Raw genomic sequence first — 13,212 nt, forward strand, 5'->3', positions numbered from 1 at the left:
AGCATTACTTCTTGTAAAAGCAACCTTTAGCTGGTGTATTATTGCCAACGGTGAGAAGGAAGTAAAACCATGAATAATCAGTGATTAATCAGAGCTCTGTATACTTACATAGATAAATGTATTTCCATGTATTCCCATGATGGGTACATATATATAATCCTTCAGGCTGCAATGTTTAATTGTGTTTTAAAACTGTGTAGGCTCATATATTTAGCTTTCATTGTGCTGCCCTTAATATAGTTTGTGCGCCCTTCCACTGCAGTTTGCAGTCTGCTGTTCCCAGCTTAAACACATACCTCCTTTCCATTGCTATTTACATACTCACTTCGCAAGAAAAATCTTCAGTGAGAATCAGAGTTAAGACTCTAAGAGGGATTGACAAGATAGATACTGATGGAATCTATCTTTAAAAAAGAAGCCACAAAGTGTTGGAGTAACTTTGTGGGTCAGAGCATCCTTGGAGAACATTGATAGGTGATGTTTCAGGTTGGAACCCTTCTTGACAATGACATTGATAGTCTAAAGAATGGTCCCAACCCTTCATCTATCCATGCTCTCCAGGGATGCTGCCTGACCGGTTGAGTTACTCTAGCACATTGTATCCTATTATTGTAAACCAGCAACTACAATTCCTAGTTTCTCGAATCTATCTACAAGCAGGGGAGCCTATATTTAGTCTGGGATGCAAGGTCCGAAGACTGAGATAAATAGGAATTTCTTCTGTGAGAGCCGTGACATTTTAGTTCACACAGGGCTGTGGAATTATTGAATATATATTAAAGGCTGGATGATCTAGTTTGGACCTTAGTGCGATGAGAGGGTATGAGAATTGGGTGGAAAAGTTCAGAATAAGGAATAACCTCACTGATTTGAGGAATAGACTGGAAAGGGACTATTCTTCCTCATATTTATTGGCTTATTTGCTGAAACTATTGACTCATTGGTTGAAATGTGAGTAAAGAATGCCACTCATTTTTCAAATGATGTAGTAAACCTTGTTTTTTGAAATTGGAATATGATCACTGGAAGATGAAGCTACATAAATGTTTTTAAATGTGTACAGTTCAGGTCAATAAGAATCACACTTCTGTTTCTCAGGGAATGACAAGGTAAGTGTCCATCTCTCTGAATTATACCATGATTGATAATACCACATTTAAAAAATATAAATGGAATTAAGAAATCTCATTCCACAAAGCAAAGAGGCAAGGAGTTGGCTGCGCCTAACGGCTGCGGCTCTCTGGCAGTCTGTTGTCTTTTTTTCTTTTTTTTGTTTGTGTCGGTGTTGGGATGGTTTTTGTTTCTGTTTTTGGCTGTGTATGTGTGGTGGGGGTGTGTGGTGGGGGTGTGGGGTGGGGCGGGGGGAAACCTTTATTTTATTAGGTCTCTTCCCCGGGGCGCGGCTCGGCTGCGGGCCTTAACATTGCCGGCGCAGCTCGGCTGCGGGACGTTTCAGTGCCCGGTGCGGCTCGGCTGCGGGCCTTAACATTGCCGGCGCAGCTCGGCTGCGGGACGTTTCAGTGCCCGGTGCGGCTCGGCTGCGGGCCTTAACATTGCCGGCGCAGCTCGGCTGCGGGACGTTTCAGTGCCCGGTGCGGCTCGGCTGCGGGCCTTAACATTGCCGGCGCAGCTCGGCCGCGGGACGTTTCAGTGCCCGGTGCGGCTCGGCCGCTGGACTTAACATCGCCCGGTGCGGCCGCGGGACGTTTCAGTGCCCGGTGCGGCTCGGCCGCGGGACGTTTCAGTGCCCGGTGCGGCTTGGCCGCTGGACTTAACATCGCCCGGTGTGGCCGCGGGACGTTTCAGTGCCCGGTGTGGCCGCGGGACGTTTCAGTGCCCGGTGCGGCTCGGCCGCGGGACGTTTCAATGCCCGGTGCGGCTTGGCCGCTGGACTTAACATCGCCCGGTGTGGCCGCGGGACGTTTCAGTGCCCGGTGCGGCTTGGCCGCTGGACTTAACATCGTCAGCGCTGTTCGGCCGCGGGACGTTTCAGTGCCCGGTGCGGCTCGGCCGTTGGACTTAACATCGCCCGGTGTGGCCGCGGGACGTTTCGGTGCCCGGGGCGGCTCGGCCGCGGGGCCTTCCATCCCCTTGCGGGGGCTGTGCGTGTCGGTTGCCTCGGTAGGGGTCGAGCTGCCTGTCCGTGGGTGCGGGGGGAAGAGAGGGGAAGTTTTGTTGCCTCCATCACAGTGAGGGGGTGTTTGGAGTCACTGTGATGGATGTTTGTGTTGGGGTCGGGTGTCCTGTGTTCTTTTCTTTTTTGCTGTATTTTGTGTGACTGCTGAAATTTCGCTCGGTGTTGTGCCGAGTGACAATAAAGTGTTGTTATGGTTATGTTATGGTTATGGTTATGTTATGTTACTTCATGTAAGTTTAATTTAGTTTAGAGATACAGCTTGGAGTCCACACCGACCAGCCCCTTAGTCCACCGCGTCCACACCGACCAGCGACCACCCATACACTGGTTCTATGCTACACACGAGGGAAAATTTACAGAAGTGAATCAACCTACAAATCTGCATGTCTTTGGCGTGTGGGTGGAAACCGGAGCATCCGGAGAAAACCCACATGGCCACAGCGAGAATGTACAAATGTACAACACAGACAGTGCCCATAATCAGAATCAAACCTGGATTTCTGGCACTGTAAGGCAACAACTCTACCACTGTGCCACTGTGATACTGTGCTGCCCCCAATAAACTGAAAAATAATTTTAGTAGGGCATAAGATTATGCAGAAAAGTATTCTTAACAACCAGGCTGTTTGACAATCATGAGAGTGCCCACAAGTGTTGCTTGGCCAGAAAAGGGCACAGGAGATTTTCTCAGCACCCAAGAGTCCAGACAACCTCTAAATAATATTGAATGGGGGCGATGGCTTAAGTGGCCAAGTGGCTTACTCCTGCTCCTATGTTCTTATGTTATTGTGGAACTAGTCGCATTGACATTTCTCCCGATGACACTGAACTAATCTATATTTATCTTCAACCATCTTCAATGCTTTGTGAAGATTGATGCAGTCTTTTAAGAAATAGCTTTTGCAAAATCTTTGAAGAATCTTCTCTCATTATCATTTGCATTTGGCCAAGGGACCAGTTGCAAATTAGCTTTTCTCTGAACGAGAGTCCTAACCCAAAACCTCACCTGTCCATGTTCTCCTGGGATGGTGCCTGACCCACTGAGATACTCCAGCACTTTGTAGCTTTATTTATTTTCCTCCTGTGTCAGTTGCTTTAGTGAGATATTTCTCATCCTGGCACCAGATAAAAACCTGGCAAATTTATCACATTAAAAAAAAATTTTGAGAAAATAAGTTTTATTTAAATTCATATTTTGTTGAAGTATCTAAGACAGGTGCTCTTAAAAAATTTTTTTTAATTAAAAATCTTATTTATTTGTCTTATTCTATAAAAATGTGGTATTCCTTTCATTAAACTCATCCAGGAAAAGAGAGAACAGCATATTTAGAGATATTTGCCTGAACTTAGAGCAATAGTGAATGGAACTATTTCCCTTTGACAGGGTTTTCTGCCATTAGATGTTATTGCAGAGCACTCATTCTTGACAATAGGGCTCTCAGTTTGTAGGTTTCTATAATGTCACGCTGAGTTCAGCCACGTGAGAGCATCCTCAAGTATCTCTTTCTCTCAAGATGTCAACAGGGATCGATATCAATGAATTAATGTTGGGACACAGAAACAAACAAGCACATTGAAGAAAGATCATGCAATCAGCACCAGGTGAAAGCACAGCCAAGGACAGCATGCGATGTGACCTAGAAATATAGTACGAACAAAGTAAAGGTGTCTGTGGATGGCCATTTTGTAAAGGTGATAAGGAGAAAAATTTCAACAGATAACATTAGCATTCAGCACGGCTGATAAAGAAAGACGTGGTTGTTTACTTAGTCCTTGGATGAGTGACAACTTCAATTGATTGATTTCAGACTCATGAATGCCTAGATCTAGAGTAAAAACATAGGCTTCCCTTAGAAGATTGAAGTAAATATTGTACAAGAGAAAGATGGTCCGAGACATCGATAGCAACAACATAGGAACAACCATCGTGATAAGAGGATCATGAGTTTGAGGTTCAGAGAAGTCCACCCCCCCCCTACCAGCAGTGTGGATCTGGCCTATTCATTCACATTGGTCGCATATGAGTCAAAGCCATGAGCCTTGTGATTTTGTATAAGAAGTAATGAGCTGGAACAGTGAATCAAATGTGGTTATTAGAATTCAGGGCTTTGCATGCATGCAACAGTAACTTGAGTGCTAATAAAGATTAATTTAGTCTAAAGCTAGGATTTGAGTATTTTGTTCAACATGTCGGTTGATACCCTGTAAAGGTAAAAGGGTCAACACAATACCCTATTGGTATTTTTGATTCTTGGTATTTTAAAGAATTAACTGAGCCCCAAGTGGCACATAATGGAATTAAATATTAAAGCTCACCTTCTGAAAACTTGCTGGAAATATATAAAAATCCTATTATTACATAAAAATCATCTTTCCAAAGTCCGTTTGTTTCTATGTTCAAAAAACCTTTTCAAAACCACTGTAAAAATGATTACCAAGAAAAGTTTATTCTCCCCAATGCCATCTCTTTATCATTCTGCTGTCTAAATGTTTGTGTTATAGATAGCAGCCAGATAGATCTTAAGTGATTACTTTTGTTATTCACTTACTTGTTAAGAATGTCTCGAATTTTTAAAGGTGCGGGTAATAGATCCAATTGAAACATATAAAATTATGAGAGGAACAGATAGAGCAGATGATCAGAATGATGTTTCCAGGATGGAAAATCAAATACAAAAGTGCATTGGTTTGAGGTGAGAGGAGTTACGTTTACAGAAGATGAACTGGGCAACTTTTTTTTACACAGGGCATGTTGAGTACCTGGAATGTGGTGCCGCGGTTGGTGGTTGAGGCAGATGTGATTGTGGCATTTAAGAGTCTTTCGGATAGGCATATGGATAGACAGGTAGTGGAGGGAAATGGAATATGTGCAGGTAAATAAAAGATGGCATTGGTATCTTGTACCAATGTTATTATCGATATCAAGAGACATTGTGAGCCAAAGGGCCTGTTCTTGTTCTGTCCTGTTCTATGGCCCATGTTTTGTGACATGCACAATTGATGAAGCAAAATAAAATAACCAATCATCATAAAATTGATCCTCCTCTTCATCTAAGGGCTCTATATGAGGTACTGCCTCAAAAAGGCAGCCAGCATCATCGGAGACCCACATCAAGGGTCAAGAGTCACTCCCATGCTCTCATTTCACTCCTGCCATAGGGAAGAAGGTATGGGAGTCTGAAAGAGAATGGTAGCCTTCTTTCTCCTGAAACATCAGCAAGGATTTGGTAAATACATTTGTGGTGTTCCCATTGTAATTTTACAAAGAAGACCAGGCTAGATTTCATCAAGGTTATTTTGCATTTAAAAGGCATTTGAACAGGTACAGGGATTGGGAGGGTTTAAAGACAATATGCAATAGACAATAGGTGCAGGATTAGGCCATTCGGTCCTTCGAGCCAGCATCACCATTCAATGTGATCATGGCTGATCATTCTCAATCAGTACCCTGTTCCTGCCTTCTCCCCATACTCCCTGACTTCGCTATCCTTAAGAGCTCTATCTAGCTCTCTCTTGAATGCATTCAGAGAATTGGCCTCCACTGCCTTCTCAGGCAGTGAATTCCACAGATTTATAACTCTCTGACTGAAAAAGTTTTTCCTCATCTCCGTTCTAAATGGCCTACCCCTTATTCTTAAACTGTCGCCCCTGGTTCTGGACTCCCCCAACATTGGGAACATGTTTCCTGCCTCTAACGTGTCCAACCCCTTAATAATCTTATATGTTTTGATAAGATCCCCTCTCATCCTTCTAAATTCCAGTGTATACAAGCCTAGCTGCTCCAGTCTTTCAACATATGACAGTCCCACTATTCCGGGAATTACCCTAGTAAACCTACGCTGCACGCCGTCAGTAGCAAGAATATCCTTCCTCAAAGGGCGTGCAGCGTAGGTTCACTAGGTTAATTCCCGGAATGGCGGGACTGTCGTATGTTGAAAGGCTGGAGCAAATAGGCTTGTATACACTGGAATTTAGAAGGATCAGGGGGGATCTTATTGAAACATATAAGATAATTAGGGGATTGGACACATTAGAGGCAGGAAACATGTTCCCAATGTTGGGGGAGTCCAGAACAAGGGGCCACAGTTTAAGAATAAGGGGTAGGCCATTTATAACGGAGATGAGGAAGAACTTTTTCAGTCAGAGAGTGGTGAAGGTGTGGAATTCTCTGCCTCAGAAGGCAGTGGAGGCCAGTTCATTGGATGCATTCAAGAGAGAGCTGGATAGAGCTCTTAAGGATAGCGGAGTGAGGGGGTATGGGGAGAAGGCAGGAACGGGGTACTGATTGAGAGTGATCAGCCATGATCGCATTGAATGGCGGTGCTGGCTCGAAGGGCTGAATAGACAATAGGTGCAGGAGTAGGCCATTCAGCCCTCCGAGCCAGCACCGCCATTCAATGCGATCATGGCTGATCACTCTCAATCAGTACCCCGTTCCTGCCTTCTCCCCATACCCCCTCACTCCGCTATCCTTAAGAGCTCTATCCAGCTCTCTCTTGAAAGCATCCAACGAACTGGCCTCCACTGCCTTCTGAGGCAGAGAATTCCACACCTTCACCACCCTCTGACTGAAAAAGTTCTTCCTCATCTCCGTTCTAAATGGCCTACCCCTTATTCTCAAACTGTGGCCCCTTGTTCTGGACTCCCCCAACATTGGGAACATGTTATCTGCCTCTAATGTGTCCAATCCCCTAATTATCTTATATGTTTCAATAAGATCCCCCCTCATCCTTCTAAATTCCAGTGTATACAAGCCCAATCGCTCCAGCCTTTCAACATACGACAGTCCCGCCATTCCGGGAATTAACCTAGTGAACCTACGCTGCACGCCCTCCATAGCAAGAATATCCTTCCTCAAATTTGGAGACCAAAACTGCACACAGTACTCCAGGTGCGGTCTCACCAGGGCCCGGTACAACTGTAGAAGGACCTCTTTGCTCCTATACTCAACTCCTCTTGTTACGAAGGCCAACATTCCATTGGCTTTCTTCACTGCCTGCTGAACCTGCATGCTTCCTTTCATTGACTGATGCACTAGGACACCCAGATCTCGTTGAACTCCCCCTCCTCCTAACTTGACACCATTCAGATAATAATCTGCCTTTCTATTCTTACTTCCAAAGTGAATAACCTCACACTTATCTACATTAAACTGCATCTGCCATGTATCCGCCCACTCACACAACCTGTCCAAGTCACCCTGCAGCCTTATTGCATCTTCCTCGCAATTCACACTACCCCCCAACTTAGTATCATCTGCAAATTTGCTAATGGTACTTTTAATCCCTTCGTCTAAGTCATTAATGTATATCGTGAATAGCTGGGGTCCCAGCACCGAACCTTGCGGTACCCCACTGGTCACTGCCTGCCATTCCGAAAGGGACCCATTTATCCCCACTCTTTGCTTTCTGTCTGTCAACCAATTTTCTATCCATGTCAGTACCCTACCCCCAATACCATGTGCCCTAATTTTGCCCACTAATCTCCTATGTGGGACCTTGTCGAAGGCTTTCTGAAAGTCGAGGTACACCACATCCACTGACTCTCCCTTGTCAATTTTCCTAGTTACATCCTCAAAAAATTCCAGTAGATTTGTCAAGCATGATTTCCCCTTCGTAAATCCATGCTGACTCGGAATGATCCCGTTACTGCTATCCAAATGCTCAGCAATTTCGTCTTTTATAATTGACTCCAGCATCTTCCCCACCACTGATGTCAGACTAACTGGTCTATAATTACCCGTTTTCTCTCTCCCTCCTTTCTTAAAAAGTGGGATAACATTTGCTATCCTCCAATCCACAGGAACTGATCCTGAATCTATAGAACATTGAAAAATGATCTCCAATGCTTCCACTATTTCTAGAGCCACCTCCTTAAGTACTCTGGGATGCAGACCATCAGGCCCTGGGGATTTATCAGCCTTCAGTCCCATCAGTCTACCCAACACCATTTCCTGCCTAATGTGGATTTCCTTCAGTTCCTCCATCACCCTAGGTTCTCCGGCCCCTAGAACATTTGGGAGATTGTGTGTATCTTCCTCAGTGAAGACAGATCCAAAGTAACGGTTTAACTCGTCTGCCATTTCTTTGTTCCCCATAATAAATTCCCCTGCTTCTGTCTTCAAGGGACCCACATTTGCCTTGACTATTTTTTTCCTCTTCACGTACCTAAAAAAACTTTTGCTATCCTCCTTTATATTATTGGCTAGTTTACCCTCGTACCTCATCTTTTCTCCCCGTATTGCCTTTTTAGTTAACTTTTGTTGCTCTTTAAAAGAGTCCCAATCCTCTGTCTTCCCACTCTTCTTTGCTATGTTATACTTCCTCTCCTTAATTTTTATGCTGTCCCTGACTTCCCTTGTCAGCCACAGGTGTCTCTTACTCCCCTTAGAGTCTTTCCACCTCTTTGGAATAAATTGATCCTGCAACCTCTGCATTATTCCCAGGAATACCTGCCATTGCTGTTCTACCGTCTTCCCTGCTAGGGCCTCATTCCAATCAATTTTGGCCAGCTCCTGCCTCATGCCTCTGTAATCCCCTTTGCTATACTGTAATACCGACACTTCCGATTTTCCCTTCTGCCTTTCCATTTGCAGAGTAAAACTTATCATGTTGTGATCACTGCCTCCTAATGGTTCTTTTACCTCTAGTCCCCTTACTCCTGCACCTATTGTCTATTGTCTATTGTCTATTGTCAAATTTGGAGACCAAAACTGCACACAGTACTCCAGGTGCGGTCTCACTAGGGTTCTATACAACTGCAAAAGGACCTCTTTGCTCATATGCTCAACTCCTCTTGTTATGAAGGCCAACATTTCATTGGCTTTCTTCACTGTCTGCTGCACCTGCATGCTTCCTTTCAGTGATTGATGCACTAGGACACCCAGATCTCGTTGTACATCCCATTTTCCTAACTTGGAGGGATAAGGGCCAAACACAGGCAGGTGGGATTATGGTAGATGGTGGCCCTGCGCGGCTCGGCCATGGGACCTTCCATCACCCTGCGCGGCTCGGCCGCAGGACCTTCCGTCGCCCGGTGGAGACTCGGAATCTCCATCGCCCCGCGCGGCTCAGCCGTGTGACCTTCCATTGCCCGGCGGGGGCTTCAAAAATCGGGAGCCGCGATCGCCTCGAACTGTCTGACCGCGGGAGAAAATACAATGGAGGAGATAAGACTTTTCTGTGCCTTCCATTACAGTGAGGGAGAGCCTGGGGGAGTCACTGTAATGGTTGTCTATGTGAAACTTATGTAATTGTGTGTCTTGTGCTCTTTACTGTCATGACTGCATGGTAACGACATTTCATTCAAATTTATTTTTGAATAACAATAAATCCAATCCAATCTTAGTTGGCATGGGAAAGCTGGGCTGAAGGGCCTGTTTCAATGTTGTATGACCATATGATTCTATGACATATTCAATAATGTATTTAACAAATGACTATATATTTATTTAGCACTTTCCTGATCATTATAAGTTACTTGCAACTAATGATATATCTGTGAAGCAAAGTCAGTTTAAGAAAGCATCATATAGACATACAACATGAAAACAGACCCTTTGGACCAACTCATCAGTGCTGACCTTGATAGCCTATCTAAGGTGGACACATTTGCTTGTGTTTGGCCCATGTGCCTCTGCATCTTTCCTCATGTTGTTATTGTTTCTGCCTCAACTATTTTCTCTGGCATCTCATTCCATATACGCATCAATCTCTGTGAGGCAAAATTGCCCCTTGGGTTTCTAATAAATCTTCCTGCTCTCACCTTAAACTTATGCACTCTAGTTCTTGAGTACCATACCCTGGGAAAAAGACTTTGTGAATTGACTTTATTTATTTCCTTCATAATTTTATACACCTCTAAAAGATCACAACTCAGACTCCTGCACTCCAAGGAATAAAGTCCGAGTCTTCCCAATCTCTCCCAATAGCTTAGGCCCTCGAGTCCTGACAACATCCTCGTGAATCGTCATTGCATCTTTCCTTGAGTGGGGTGGCTAAGATTTAACACAAGTAAGGCATCACCAATGTCTGGTACAACTGTAACATAACATCCTAACTTATGAAGGCCAGCATTCCAAAAAATTAGCCTATCAACTCCTTTACTTCTAAAGAAGATTGAGGAGATTTAGTATGTTGACAAGTCCCCTCTTTAACTTCTAAAGGTGTCCGGTATAGAACATATTGACTGGTTGCATCACGGCCTAGTTCAGCAACTCGAACATCCAGGAATGAAGAAGATAACAAAAGTGGTGAACACTGCCCAGGCCATCACGGGTACTGATCTCGCAATTATCGAAGGAATCTATAGGAGGTGCTGCGTCAAAAAGGCAACTACCATCATCAAGGACGCACATCACCCTGGCCTTGCTCCCATTTTACTCCTGCCATAGGGAATAAGGTATAGGAGTCTGAATAGCATGACCTCCACGTTCAGGAACAGCTTCCTCCCAACAACCATCAGACAATTGAACATTACAAACACCATCTAAACTTCAAACTATGAACTGTCTTGGTTGCAAAAGGGACTTTGAACATTTGTTTGGTTTTCTATTTATTGAACCTTTTAAGTTTGGTTGTTATTATCTATTGAATACTGTCTTTACAGACTTGCTATGCTGCTGCGAGTAAGAATTTCACTGTTCTGTTTCGATACATATGACAATTAAACAACTTGAATCTCTTCAGATATAAAAGCAGAAGGCAACTCATGGAATGATTGGATTTTTCTTCAGAGTTAGGAAACATGCTGATATATGCTGCCATAGGTGATAAATATTGTGAATTTCAGACTTGATGAATTTTGAATCTATGAAATCATCTTTTATTTTATAAAGAAAGTCAATGCCTTTTGGTGCCTTACATTTACCCCTGCTGCCATTTCATTTTTGCAATGACTGTTATTGAATTTCCTACTTCTACCCACCACAGGCATATGCTGAGACCCGAGGGCAATCTAGTATCTCTTCAGCAGGCTACCTGCAAATTTGACAACATGGTAATAGTTCTAGGATGGAATGTGATGTGATATGATGTGACAATTTTCTTGTCAATTTAACAGAAGATAAACAGAATTGTCCCAACTTTATGCCGATGCCAGAAAATGTGTGAAATGCTTAATGGCTGAATGATTGACTTGCAAGCAGTAAAATGACTACACCCTGATCATGTAAGCTCTTGAAATGTTAACTCTTATGCTACCTTACACCTCTTGCAGTGCCATTTTATCTTTCATTGCCCTTGTCCTTTCACTGTTACCTCAAGGTTAAATCGGAAGAGATATGCTTCCATTGTGTTGGCAGGGACCTGATTTAATCTGCTTAAGAGTTGCTTATCAGAATAAGAACTGCTTCCACACGAAGTGCTGATTAGGTTTGTCTGATTTTTTTTCTGATTTGGAATATTCTATCAGCTCGAGAATATGTCATTTCTGTCTGCCTTTCAGAGGGTACCACTCGATAAATAACTTCTTGTCTTCGTATTAATTACAATTAATTATTTCTATAGTTTTAAATGTGAGCATATACTTCAACAATTACACCTACAGTATATAAACTGTCCAGTGTGAAAACAGAAGGGTGAACTTCCGAATAATAATCAAATGTCTTGAAAATATGAATTTAACACAATAAAAATGCAGTCAAAACATTCAAATAAATGCTTTACTGGCATTCCTACATATTAATATTTTTTAAACCATAAAGTTGATTTTCCATTGGACTCAGATTCAGTTTCAGTTTCAGATTCAGATCCAGATTCAGGTTAGTTTATTGTCATAAACCCCAGGAAGTGATGATATTCCTTGTTTGCTTGAAGTTCACAGAGGAAAGAGCATACGACAATAATCGATACAACAATAAAATCAACAACAAATGCAAAGCAGCAGCAAGGATTGAAATGAAATCTAAAGCAGTGCAAAAAAAATTAAAGTGCAATTATGGAATAACTAAATGGGATAGCATTGAGATAGCATTAAGAATACGAAGCAGCACTTCTGGGAAGGAGGTATAAAAGACATGATTGGTTCAGGAGTCTGATAGCAGTGGGAAGAAGCTGCTCATAAGTCTGAACATCTGGGTTTTTAAACTCCTGCATCATCTCCCAGAAGGTAAAAGAGAGAAAGGGGAATGGTCTGGATAGCAGACATCCTTGATGATACTTCAAGCCTTCTGATGCAACACACCGTGAAGATGGACTGGATGAAAGTAACAAACCAGTGATAGACAAGGCTTGTTTTCACATTTCTCTGCAGGCAGTCAAGAACAGAAGGGTTGCCACACCAGGCTGAGATGTCTCCTGTCAAAATATTTCCTACAACACATCTGTAGAAGTTCAAAACAATCCCTATGGACATGTCAACTCTTCTCAGATGTCTAAGAAAGTAAACACGCTGAGGTGCTTTCTTGATCACCATGTTAGTGTGATGGGACCGGGTTAGTTTTCTGGTGATATGCATGGCTAGGAACGTGAAGTTGTCTACAGCATGTCCATTGATAAGGACAGGGTTGTGTTCACTCACCATCACCCTATCCTTTTCATTTCCTTACCCCCATCTTTAGGTCAACATTCAACTCTTTCAATTGCTGACGTTAAGAGCTAGGTTGTTGTTTTGACAGCATGACACAATATTCCCGATCCTTTTTTCAGTACTTCATCTTGTTGTTATTAATCCAGCTGACAACACTGGTATAATCAGCAAACTTAAAAATTTAGTTGATGTCCTGGTCACGAGTGTATAGGGAGCAGAGCAAGGCACCAAGAACACAATCCTGAAGAGCACCAGTGTTGAGGGTCATGTGGAGGAAATGTTATGACAAATTCTAACTGACTAATATCTGCCATTCAGGAAGCACAGAAGCCAATTGCACCTGGATGCCCCAAGAATGTAAAATTGTATGAAAATTGCAAGGAGTCTAGATCATCCAGAAGCCTGATGCAAATGTAGGCCTTTATCAAACTTTCAAAGCACATCATAATGATCAATGTAAGAGCAACTGGGTCAGAGTTATTGAGGCCTGTTACGTTAGTTTTCTTAGGGACTGGAATGATGGAAGTTTCCTGAAACAGATGAGGACA

Source organism: Rhinoraja longicauda, chromosome 15 (assembly GCF_053455715.1).
Source record: "Rhinoraja longicauda isolate Sanriku21f chromosome 15, sRhiLon1.1, whole genome shotgun sequence".
NCBI classification, from domain to species: Eukaryota; Metazoa; Chordata; class Chondrichthyes; order Rajiformes; family Arhynchobatidae; genus Rhinoraja; species Rhinoraja longicauda.